This window comes from Dysidea avara, chromosome 3, assembly GCF_963678975.1.
Source record: "Dysidea avara chromosome 3, odDysAvar1.4, whole genome shotgun sequence".
Classification (NCBI taxonomy): Eukaryota; Metazoa; Porifera; class Demospongiae; order Dictyoceratida; family Dysideidae; genus Dysidea; species Dysidea avara.
The window spans coordinates 20,147,989-20,161,899 of NC_089274.1; the positions used below are offsets into that span (position 1 = coordinate 20,147,989).

Here is a 13,911-nt window from a genome sequence, read left to right on the forward strand (position 1 = left end):
TGTAGTTTGAAAGAAATTGAGCTAAAAACCAGGAAGATACAATGAAAAAACCAACAGTGTGTAACAATTATGCAATCGAGATCAGCTAATAAAAAAACGACTGCTTGCCACGCCTACCAGATAAACTGCTTGGGGTAATGCTTTGAAAATCGTTGTACAGATGGAGTAATCATCTTAGAAAGGCTCATCAATGGTGTAGAAGAATCAGACTTAAAGCCACGGAGTTATAACACGAAATCCAACTTGGTGCAGCAAGTGCGAGATCGAGATACTCTAATAGAGCAGTCATCCTAATAGAGCAGTCATCCTAATAGAGCAGTCACCCTGAAGAGAATTCAAGAGATCAGCTAGAAATAAGAAACCTGTATAGAGATCAGCTACACACAAGTCACCCTGTAGAGAGATCAGCTAGAAGAAGTTACCTTGTAGGGAGTTCATGCAACTATGGAAAGAGATAGTTCAGCTAGAAAAAATCACCTTGTAGAGTTCAGCTACAAAGAAACCACCATGTAGAGAGTTCAGCTACAAATAAATCACCCTGTGGAGAGATCAATAGAAGAAGTTACCTTGCAGAGAGTTCAGCTACAAAGAAACCATCATGTAGAGAGTTCAGCTACAAACAAATTTCCCTGTCGAGAGATCAGCTAGAAGAAGTTACCTTGTAGAGAGTTCAGCTTCAAACAAATCACCCTGTAGAAAGATCAGCTAGAAGAGGTCACCTTGTAGAGAGTTCAGTTACAAAAAAACCACCATGTAGAGAGCTCAGCTACAAACTAGTGACCTTGTAGAGACATCAGCTAGAAGAAGTTACCTTGTAGAGAGTTCAGCTACAAAGAAACCATTCTTTAAAGAGCTCAGCTACAAACAAACCACCTGTACAGAATTCAGCTACAAATAAATCACCCTGTAGAAAGATGAGCTAGAAAAAGTTACCTTGTAGAGAGTTCAGTTACAAAGAAACCACCATGTAGAGAATTCAGCTACAAACTAGTGACCCTGTAAAGACATCAGCTAGAAGAAGTTACCTTGAGAGAGTTCAGCTACAAAGAAACCATCATGTAGAGAGTTCAGCTACAAACAAATCTCCCTGTAGAGAGTTCAGCTACAAACAAATCTCCCTGTAGAGAGATCAGCTAGAAGAAGTTACCTTGTAGATAGTTCAGCTACAAACAAATCACCCTGTAGAGAGATCAGCTAGAAGAAGTTACCTTGTAGATAGTTCAGCTACAAACAAATCTCCCTGTAGAGAGATCAGCTAGAAGAAATTACCTTGTAGAGAGTTCAGCTACAAAGAAACCACCATGTAGAGAGTTCAGCTGCAAAGAAATCACCCTATAGAAAATTCTGCCAGAAAACAAATTGCCCCGTAGAAAGATCAGTTAGAAGAAGTTACCTTGTAGAGAGTTCAGCTACAAAGAAACCATTCTGTAATGAGCTCAGCTGCAAACAAATCACCTATACAGAATTCAGCTACAAACAAATCACCCTGCAGAGAGATAAGTTAGAAGAAGTTAACTTGTAGAGAGTTCAGCTACAAAGAAACCATCATTTAGAAAGTTCAGCTACAAACAAATCTCCCTGTAGAGAGATCAGCTAGAAGAAGTTACCTTGTAGAGAGTGAAGCTACAAACAAATCACCCTATTGAAAGATCAGCTAGAAGAAGTCACCTTGTAGAAAGTTCAGTTACAAAGAAGCCACCATGTAGAGAGTTCAGCTACAAACTAGCTACCTTGTAGAGAAATCAGCTAGAAAAGTTACCTTGTAGAGAGTTCAGCTACAAAGAAACCATTCTGTAAAGAGCTCAGCTGCAAACAAATCACCTGTACAGAATTCAGCTACGAACAAATCATCCTGTAGAGAGATCAGCTAGAAGAAGTTACCTTGTAGATAGTTCAGCTACAAACAAATCTCCCTGTAGAGAGATCAGCTAGAAGAAATTACCTTGTAGAGAGTTCAGCTACAAAGAAACCATTCTGTAAAGAGTTCAACTGCAAACAAATCACCTGTAAAGAATTCAGCTACAAACAAATCACCCTGTAGAGAGATCAGCTAGAAGAAATTACCTTGTAGAGAGTTCAGCTACAAAGAAACCACCATGTAGAGAGTTCAGCTGCAAAGAAATCACCCTGTAGAAAATTCTGCCAGAAGCAAATTACCCTGTAGAAAGATCAGTTAGAAGAAGTTACCTTTTAGAGAGTTCAGCTACAAAGAAACCATTCTGTAAAGAGCTCAGCTGCAAACAAATCACCTGTACAGAATTCAGCTACAAACAAATCACCTGTAGAGAGTTCAGCTACAAACAAATCACCCTGTAGAAAGATCAGTTAGAAGAAGTTACTTTGTAGAGAGTTCAGCTACAAAGAAACCATTCTGTAAAAAGCTCAGCTGCAAACAAATCACCTGTAAAGAATTCAGCTACAAACAAATCACCCTGTAGAGAGATCAGCTAGAAGAAATTACCTTGTAGATAGTTCAGCTACAAACAAATCACCCTGTAGAAAGATCAGTTAGAAGAAGTTACTTTGTAGAGAGTTCAGCTACAAAGAAACCATTCTGTAAAGAGCTCAGCTGCAAACAAATCACCTGTAAAGAATTCAGCTACAAACAAATCACCCTGTAGAGAGATCAGCTAGAAGAAATTACCTTGTAGAGAGTTCAGCTACAAAAAAACCATCATGTAGAGAGTTCAGCTGCAAAGAAATCACCCTGTAGAAAATTCTGCCAGAAACAAATTACCCTGTAGAAAGATCAGTTAGAAGAAGTTACCTTTTAGAGAGTTCAGCTACAAAGAAACCATTCTGTAAAGAGCTCAGCTGCAAACAAATCACCTGTACAGAATTCAGCTACAAACAAATCACCTGTAGAGAGTTCAGCTACAAACAAATCACCCTGTAGAAAGATCAGTTAGAAGAAGTTACTTTGTAGAGAGTTCAGCTACAAAGAAACCATTCTGTAAAGAGCTCAGCTGCAAACAAAATCACCTATACAGAATTCAGCTACAAACAAATCACCCTGTAGAGAGATCAGCTAGAAGAAGTTACCTTGTAGATAGTTCAGCTACAAAAAACTCTCCCTGTAGAGAGATCAGCTAGAAGAAATTACCTTGTAGAGAGTTCAGCTGCAAAGAAATCACCACTGCCCAAATTTCAAGGCAATAGCTCTTTCCAATCTGAAGTTATCAATTGTCAAAGTTGGCAAATTGGATGTGTGTGGAAGACCCCTTTTCGCAAATCCGATCACATATGTATTCTATATATAATTTGTACATTTACTGATAAAATATTTAAAGTACATCTACTTCATCTTTTCTTCTTCCTGTAGTAAAGAAAAAAACATAGGTTAAAAAAGTCCCAAAGCTGGCCATAGGCCGGCTTTGGGGTATACAAATACAAAAAGAAATGAAATCTAATCCAAAACAGCCAAGCTGTAAAAAAAGTGTGCGGCCCTCAGAAAGGCTATGGTGAAAAAAGATGTGAAATCCAAGGTGGCGGCCAAGAAATGGCTGTGATGGTAGGTTAATGGTAAAAATTTTAATAATGACAATTCAGTTGAATTTTGTGCCACTTAATTCACCTGAATTGTCGTTATTAAAATTTTTACCATTAACCTACCATCACAGCCATTTCTTGGCGGCCACCTTGGATTTCACATCTTTTTTCACCATAGCCTTTCTGAGGGCCGCACACTTTTTTTACAGCTTGGCTGTTTTGGATTAGATTTACTATTAAGCCAGCTCAGAGCACTTTCATGGTTTCCCCAATACATTTTCTATTGATTTTACTTTTCAGGTTCGATATTATTGGTAATTTTAATGGCACCGTATCTAATATGAAATAGTATGAATTAAGCAAATCTTGTACCAAGTTTGGTGCTTTTATCAAAAGTAAACGATTTTTTCACTTAGCTGCTCTACTATTATATTAAATACTGTGCAAACCTTCAAAATGAAATATTTATGCACAGATACAAACAATTACACAAAAATTATACAGTAGCTGGGTTAATACAATAATATTTCAATATTCTCTTCTTTAAATCTTCTACATTTGTTGCTTCAATGACTGTATAGCTGGTAAACTGTTCCACATTTTAAGAGTTGAAGGAAAAGAGGAGTGCAAATAAACATCAAGGTGAGCTTGTGATTGTTGGAATCTTTGTGAACGATCTCTTGTACACGAGTTAGTCATTGTAGGAATGTGATGGTTAGGTATACTGACTACATTGCCCACCTTCCTCCCTCCTTTCCCATTATCAAGCTATGTATACAGTTATTTATTAGTGTGTATAGAAAAGTTGTACATGAATTTGGTAACTTCATATAACTTAAAAAAGACATCTTCCCCACATCCCCTAATCATATAGGTATCTACCAGATACTCTATAGAATCTCTAATAGTACATACAGTCATTGTAAAGTACTATTCAGCAATACCTTTATAATCAACATTGGTATTGATATATACCAATGTATAACCCATTTAGACAATTCAGATAAACAATATCCTATTATAAAACTGAGCCTACATTTGGAACTTTTTCTTTTGTAAGCCTTGGTGTACCCTTTCCCTTAATTTGCCGACTTCTGGATTTGTTCCTAAATGTCTGCCCACTCTTGTCAAATTGCTATGCATTCTTTTGTGACCATGTAAACCCTCAAGCATGACTAGTGTGGGTGAGGATCATGTTTCTTTTAGGAGCATTACAATGTGTTTATCATACATCACAAACTATAGAGACATATTACAGTGGTATAGTGGTAGTATACTCACATGTGATCATATAAGATTGATTAAATCAGCAGGATGTTCTCTATGTAAAGACAATAATCAACTATAGACATGTGTATTTTTAATCACATGGCTCTATTGGAGCAGAGAGTGATACTACCATAGGTGGATCTGAAGGGGGGGCCAAGCTTCCCCCCCCCCCCCCATTGGACTTACAGGACCATATTGGCACCAGAAACAGTATTCAGAAGAGTACAGAAAGCCAACAGGCAAACACACTGTAGAAGACAGCATGAGACAAATAAGTCCAAATTTTTGTGCTAAAGATCGAGATACTGTAATAGAGCAGTCACTACTCTAATAGAACAGTCACAGTTCGACATTAACTAACAATTTTTGTAACAGTAATTACTACCTTATTTTGTTTAGTACACTTTACCATCAAACAGGTTTATCTAACCAATTTTACATGTCTTGCAAAGCATGCATTCTGTTAGCCAAATAGCTATCAAAAATGCTCCCAAATTCAAACTTAAGAGGTCTAATTTTAAAAATTTTCTCAGAAGATATATCCAACTAGAGCCTTAGAAAGTGTATTCCCTTCATTCATCCAGCTAGCTATACCAGACAAAGTTATGCAATTGAATATAACTTGCACTACTAGAGTTCCATTATTCTCTTAGTGGAATGAACACTGTTTTAGTGTATAACTTCTTTCCCCCCTCAGCCCCCCTAGCAGTATCTCCTAGATCCACGTATGACTGCAAAGGGGGGAGACAAGTCGTGTGGGGTGCATGGCTGTCATTTAACTGCATATAGTGTGCACTAGCACAAGTAGTATGCCAATATTATGCATGGAGGTCTGGGGGCATGCTTCCCCCCCTCAAACAAGAAAATTTTTTAATTGTTGGTACATGTTTTCTTGACACTACTGTGGCAATAAGATATTGTATATACATCACTAAACGAAAGCATTTCAGAGACTCATGTCATGTACTTGATTATGTATAGATACATCTGCTAATGGAGACAGACAGACAGACTGAATATCCCAAATCTTAGGGGTTAAGTCCATTATGTCAATGCTACAGAAAAATCATAAATAGCTTGTGGCTGCTAGAAATATGCAGGTTAGGATTGGAGATGATGCATTGAAGATGGGTGGTGGGACACAAGAGTTGATAAGTCCCGGCAGTAATGTCATGTGATACCATGTACTAATTGTATTAATTGATACTATAAACAACATGACGATGTGTACTGGCACTTCTCACTCACCATCATGCCCTGATAATGTAATATTAATGGCTTTTATGTCAAGATACACAATAAAAATGCTCACCCATAGACTGTTCTATTAGAAAACATATCATTTAACAGTGTGCAGGTCATGAGGTAGAATGTTGTTGTACACATGACATGTGTAATGTGAGTTGGGTGAGTTTCTAGTGTAACTCATTTGTATTCTATATTAATGTTGGTATAGATTCTTAATATACATGAGTTGCATGGATAAACCCGATAGAGATTATATGAGTGGATGATCGCATTATTGATGATAGTTAACATGTGATCTGAATTAAATAGTTTACTTACGTGTACATTGTCAAAAGTTAAAGGATTCAGTACATGCTACGTATAAAGAATTAAAAACTGATAATATGTGATCATTTCACAAATTTAATAGTGTAAAGTGTCTAACCATTATGAACTCCTGATTTAGCATTTACTCCAATTGGCTTATATCTTACACATGTAGCCAATTGGAGGAAATAGATGACTTATAAACATGTTATAATTCCAAGTATCTATAATATTCATTCTGTCTGGACTAATTCAGTATTTAATTTTCAATTATGCATGACTCAAAATTGAGTTTATTTAATGCGCATGCATGTTAAGTTAAAGTATTAAACATGTTATCACTTTAGTAGCTGCCGGCACAGAGCTATGGTCATGTTGCAAAAAGTATAAATGACTTGCTTCATCTGTCTATATTAAATCTTGCTATTTTAAAAAACACATTCTTTTATGCAAGAAAGTCAGATGTGTTGATCAAGTACAGCATCATGACTTATGTAGGTGAACATCCTGAAGATATAGCTATACATGCATAGCATAGTATTCAGGAAATTTCATATATCGCAAGCATTACCCCACAGCATTACCCACAGCTATCACGATGCTACAGTAACATGTATGCACATGGCTATATAATATACTTTGTGCACTTCAATGTCCCTCCTCACTTCTATGTAGCATTTCCAATCCTTCTATGGTTTTAAAATTTTAATTCTTTCGTTGTTCCTGTTGGAGACTAGGAAGGCTTTTGTTATGCACAAAGGTAAGCCAAACATAACATTATGGGTAGCATCCTGAAGATATGTAAACTACATCCTTGTAAGAGCTTGTTATGACTGCAATATATTTATCATATATCTACCACAAGTATACGTATATACCTAATGATGTCATAATGAACCTGATCTGTAGTAAAATACAGCCAAGTGCAGTGCATACAACAATGTTAAGGAACATTCTACCTCACACAATGTACATAATATATTCTTGACATAACAAATAATTAATAGTCATGATAATTACATTATTAGCCTTTACAGTTATTGCTGCATACATAGCTTAGACTGGTAAGCCGATGACATGTGTAATGTGAGTTGGGTGAGTTTTTAGTATGACTCATTTGTCATCACATGAATTTTGTAGTCACTCCTGACAACAGACATAGCTATGGAGAAACTGTGAAACTAGCTATAAACAGAGATCTCAGATTACACTTTAAGAATATATGACAATTGGTACGTGCTGGTATAGACACACATAATGTGTTGATTATGAACACAATTGCATTGTAATGCTGCTCATTATAAGAGGGACTACAAGGTATAACCAAATCATCTGAAGTATAGAAGTATTATGGATCATGTGGGTTGATGTTTGTGATATACATTGTATCATAAACATTTCCATTCCTAATTAATACAAGGATGCAGCTATTTGCATATCTTCAGGATGTTCACCCACATTAGTTGCAATGATATGCTTTAGTACTTGATCGATTTTCTGACTTTCTTGCATAAAAGAATGCGTGATATATTCAAGTAGGGCACTTTCCTTTACCTACATCTAACCATCTGTCATTTACACTGACAAGTGCTAATAGGGACTTGCAAGTAGGCTACTGAAATCACCAAAATCCTGTGTAGCTGGGAGCAAGGATTGAGGAAACACTTTTATTTAAGGGGGCAGGGTCTAGATTGGTGATGTCATGGCCTAGCTGTACATCAAAGACCAATAAAAAAGAAAGAAAGAAAAGGTCACAACTTAACACTAATGAAGATCCCAGACCATGAGCAAGTTCCTGAAGAGTTACACAGCCTGGGATCCATTCTGCATCATTTAGACCAGCCAGATGCAAGACAATGAGAACACTGCACACATCAATGGATATGCCATTTTTGTCAGTTGTGCTGCATTAGATTATTTTAACATTAATATCTTCACTTTAAAATCAATATTCTTCCATTTTTTATGTTTGCTCTATTAGAACATTTCATAGTTGTGTTCAATGCATACACTTCTGACTGTTTTATTAAAACATAGTCTACTACTGCAGATCCAGGGTTTGACAAAGGGGGTACACCGTGACTAGAGTAGTATATAAAGTAGAGGGTCTGGGGGACACAGCCCTCGGAAACTATAGGTATTATAGGTGTTTCAGGAGTGAAAATTTTGATGTACAGTAGTTTTATGCATACATAAGTAATAAATCACTTTCTAAGTGGTCTGCATTAATCAAGAGCTGCATGTAGGGATCAGTGACAGTCATGAGTTCAGCTATGAGCCAAAAGTAAATTGTCATATATACAGATGACATACAAAGGACCAAATGAATTCAATCTGCAAAATTTCTAGCAAGCTACACAGCCATAGGTTGGTGCTGCAGATGCAAGTTTTCATACTCAGTGGAAGATTCTTATATGCAGTGACTGCTCTATTAGAGTATCTCAATCTTGTGATGGGACAAGTTTAAGGATTTTAAAAAAGTCAGAAAGAGATGAGTGTAAATGTACTTTGCTTTGATTTAACTAGTTATACACATGCTGCACACTTATGATGTATATATAGGCATGAATCATTAGAAGATAATTACAACCATAAAACTTAATCAGTTTATTGGGTCATACTTTTTATTTAAGTGCATGTACTTTCACCAGTACATCACCTTCCACTTGACCTATGTCCTTCCCACTGTTTACTCTAGAGTGTTAAAGTTCCTGGTAGTGTACAGAGTTAGGTGCGTAGTTAACAAGTTATTATAACAACCCATAATAAGAGAGTATCATGAACCATATACGCAAACTCTTATTAGTGAGAAATGGATGATCCATCACAAATATTTGTCCATACAAGGAAGTCGAATGCATTGACAAACACTAAACATAGTAACTAATGTGGTTGAAATGCGCTTATCAAGATAATGTTTACCATATTTCACGAACACTTACCCATGTTGTGACATCATTATAAGTAGCATTAATTGTGACACCCAATTACATACATATTAGTTATTGCGTTTGTATTCAATGATGTGTCAAGCTGTACATAAATGTTAACATGAATACTTTCCAGGTCATATGATCATACATCACTGCCTTGTCCCTCATGTGTAGTTAGAGCAGTTAATAATGATGAATGATTAATGATTTATCTAAAACAGCTGAAAAACAGCTATAGCTGATGCTGTCTCCCTGTTTAAATAACAAGAAAAAATTACTTACAGTATTTCAGTGAATTAATTACTGAATGATACTGATACAGAATATGATTGCCTACTCAGTGACACTGCTGGGCCACCTGTGTCCTACCTTTTAACAGGTACTGAAAGTCAGTACAGGCAAAGCAATCTGCATGCACCATGTGTCATGGGGCACCTGAAATCCCACTTCAACCTCAGCCACTATGTGAGACATTAACGGTTGGTATTTGTTTCTCCTAATCCTTCTAATGGTAACAACACTCACACACTCATAAACACACACATAATCACATGCAGTATGTAACGTTACCATTAGTTAAAGGTTTGTAGCTATGCATGTGTGTATTCTTTGTGTATTATAGTGAGTGTGCCTGTTTAGTGTATGTATGTATGTATGTATGTATGTATGTATGTATGTATGCCCAATTGTGCCTTGTTGTTGTTTTCTTGAACAAGAAACTTTATTCACATTGTTCCTGAATACCCACTCATCAAAATGGGAACTTGGTGGAAGTAAATACAAGTGGTAAGACATGGCCTAACTGGATGATTTTATCAAAATGTGTGTCATGCTATGAGGCGCATATAGAGCTCATGATCAGAACCTCAAGAGGATAATATAGCTGTCAGCTATGAAGACTTCAAGACTATGCACGGTCATCACCTATGAAGTTAACCATTTTAGCAATTATAACTAATTTATGACCTTGGTAAGGGTATGTACTTCATTATAATTGAGAACATATTTTAATGGTCCTTCAAGATAGCTGGATACATTAATCAAATTTTACCACAGTAAAGTGTAAGAAACAAAAGCCATATATCACCAACAAGATGTATCAAACACATTCAAAGTAGGAAAACATGAACTCAAACTATAATGGATATTACCATACAACACTGCCTGCATTACGTAAATGAGACGAAGCTTCTGAGAAAGTGAATTGCTCACATTTTCAGAAGCCTTGTGCTACTATATTTAGTGCAGTGTTTGGTTACTGTATTCCATCTTGCTTGAGAATAGAAACCCTTTGGATATAAGGAGCTAGTGCTGGGTATATGCCTTTTAGCATTCACATGTAGTAACTACATGATAGTTACTATTGTACCGGCAGCTGTGGGATACACTAGCACTGATTCCAGTTCCTAGTTCAGTACACAAGATGATGTATCATACAGTTACTTTAATGACATGCTGTGAATTTTGAAAGATGCAGGTATGTACCACATTAATGGGTGAATGCATCAGTTTTAAAAACTGTTTTTCAGCAGTGCTCTACAATTCAAAATATACAATATTAGCTAGCTATGCAGCAAATGAAACATCACTAGTGCCAACAACAGGAAAAAAAACAACAAGGAATATATACAAGAACAATAATCACAAAAATACAAAAACAATTAACAGTACAAATGCTTAAAAGAAGATATAAAAAAACAACAAACGATCAAGACCAACTAATGTATTGTTCCAAATTACTGTTCCACGATAATAAAAAACTATTTTTCCAGTTCCATAGTTATTAAATGTCTGTCTGAAGTAATTGTATGTTGCCATCCAACTGGCCAATCATGCTATCAAGAGTTCATAATACAATTATAAGAGTTCATAATATAATTATTATGAGCTCTTGAACCTACTGTGCTGTAAATTGTACAGCATGTGATGTTGTAGACTGAGATGTAATGATAGTTGACATCATAACGACAAGTTATTGTAGTTATGGTTACCTTTGTTGTTGTGTGACACTATTTGGTCAACATCAGATACTTTTCTATTGTGGGTTGTTTATGCACATATTCATACCAGGAAAGATACTGTTTATTATAAATGACAAGCACTTACCATATATGCATGTCAAATGTTAAGGAGTCACCATGACACATAATGACATGGTCACACGTAGCTAGGTCAGTTCACTCAACTTCTTATGACAATGATTAATTAGTACCACCATCGTCCATTTGAGGACATGTCAAGTTGTGAATATTAAACTAACAGTTTCTATATGTTATGATGACACACATTCAGGCTATGTGACTATACCATATAAGGTATCTTGTATGTATGTAACTAAAAATAAACTAACTAAAATAACTCTCTCAGTTCAAGTATTCAATCAATTTAGTTCATGAACAAAGAAAAAAATTAAGTGGGACTAATTGTGGTGAACTGCTGATTCATTCACTAATTCTATACCAGCTTCAGCATAATATAATGGAGTGATGGAATGTACACAGAACTGTATTTACAAACTGTTAAACAGAGATCATCTGTGTTGTTCCAGTTTAGAAATAAGTAAAGAGAGTATGTCTGCAGAATTTAATGTTGATAGCAACTTCTGTCAGCAAATTTAACAGGTCACAGTCTCTTGTCACAACACAGTCTCTGCAACTGTGTCCTTAAGCCCTATAATACCAACAGTATAGATCCAGTATGAGATGATTACATTGTCACACACCCCTTTCATTTCAAGTTACAGCTCTATATGTGCTATGCACTCATGGGGCTATATATATATACTAATTATGTACAGAAAAATTGTACACATATTTGGTAACCTCATATAGCTTAAGAAGGAGCATGGAAGGCATCCTCCCCACATCCCTAACCACATAGGTAACCAGCTAAACAATTGAGATACTCTATAGAAATCCTAATAGTACATACAGCCATCGCAAAGTACTGCTCAGTAAGACCTTTGCATTGATATTGATATATACACCCCATTTAGACAATCAGATGAACAAAAACATGTAAATATTCCATTTTAAAAGCCTACATTACGGTTTTACCACCTGCACCTAAGCTTTGGTGTGCCCTTTTCCTTTGCCAGCTTCTAGATTTGTCCTGAATATCTGCCCACTCTTGTTAAACATGCTATTCATTTTTTTGTACCACCATGTATTTATCCTCAAGCATGACCAGTGTGGGTGAAAGTCATGTTTCTTTTAGGAGCATTACAATGTGTTTATCATACATCACAAACTAGAGACATATTACAGTGGTGGTAGTATACTTACATGTGATCATACAAGATTGATTAAATCAGCAGGATGTTCTCTATGCAAAAAAATAATGACCTATAGACATGTGTATGTAATGTAATTTAATCATGGCTCTATTGGGGCCAGTGTTTATTCTAGGATTTCTCCCTTGGGGGGAATCTGGAATTTGGGAGGTGACCAGGTGTAAGTCTACATGTAGTTGTCCAAGTTTACAACTAGCTATACAAATAGTTGTCAAACTGGTTAGTCATTTAAGACTGTATATTATGAGTGTCGATTTTGATATTTGTGACCTTGATGCATGAGTGTAGTAGTGATGACATGATGATGTAATATCTAGGACAACCATATGCACTTCACGTACACAATTATTCTATTAGTAGTGCACTGCGTATGAATCTGTGGAATGCACAATTTGTGTGAGACCACTGAGATAGCTATTATATTAACTATTATTGTATGATACCACAAAGCACTAGCAAATTAAAAGATCTGCATGGGTGAAATGTCTTCCAAGAAATTTAGCCAATTTAAAATTGAATATTAGGGTAATAGAAATTTGTTGAAATCAGGATTTCTGAGGTTAAATCTGGGGGTATTTTTGTTGACTGTGCATACCATTTTGAAAGTAAACTGGTTTTTACAAAATTACACTTTCTGAGTCTGAGATTAAATTCTGAGAGTTAAGCATGCTAAACTGGGGTAAACTTGGGTGGGCTCTCAGACATTGAATATATATCCATCACTATTATGTAGGGATTTTTGTTATTTGTATATGTATCTTAGGAGATTTTTAAAATAATTAGATATTGAATCTGAGGTTGTATTTGCAATTTTAACCTGGGAAATTTTTACATATTAACACTCTGAGATTGAATCTGAGAGCATTTTTGATAAATTCTGTACGTGTGTCATTTTAACAACAAGCTTATTAACCTAAGTATAGTGTAGTACAGTCACTCACAATTTTAGGGGGTGAGTCTGAGATTTTAGGGGTGGAAATTTCCCCCTGAACAGTCCTAGAATAAACACTGATTGAGACAGAGAACAGTACTACAAAGTATATGGGGGCAAGTCATGTGGGGTGCATGGCTGTTAATTAACTGCACTACTACAAGTAGCATGCCAATATTAGAGAGGTCTGGGGATATGTCCCCACCCCACCCCCCCAAAGGAAAATTTGTACATGTGTACTTTAAAAATAAGATACTGTAGTACAAACACATACATCAGTAAATGAAAGCATTTCAGATAGACTTGTGTCATGTACTTGATAATGTATAGATATATCTATTAACAGAGACATGCAGACAAATTGGAATGTTCTATTAGAGTATAGTTAGGTGACTGCTCTATTAGAGTATCTCCATCTCGTGCTTTCCCAATAGTTATTGATT

General features: G+C 35.9%; 1 long non-coding RNA gene across 1 annotated transcript; it reads left to right on the forward strand.

Annotated features, from left to right (window-relative positions):
* Window positions 1–4,032: 4,032 nt before the first annotated feature.
* Window positions 4,033–8,144, forward strand: LOC136250036 (uncharacterized). The gene is made up of 4 exons (XR_010698423.1): window positions 4,033–4,131; window positions 6,077–6,165; window positions 7,341–7,398; window positions 7,453–8,144. It is a non-coding gene; the product is annotated as an uncharacterized lncRNA (long non-coding RNA).
* Window positions 8,145–13,911: the final 5,767 nt, after the last annotated feature.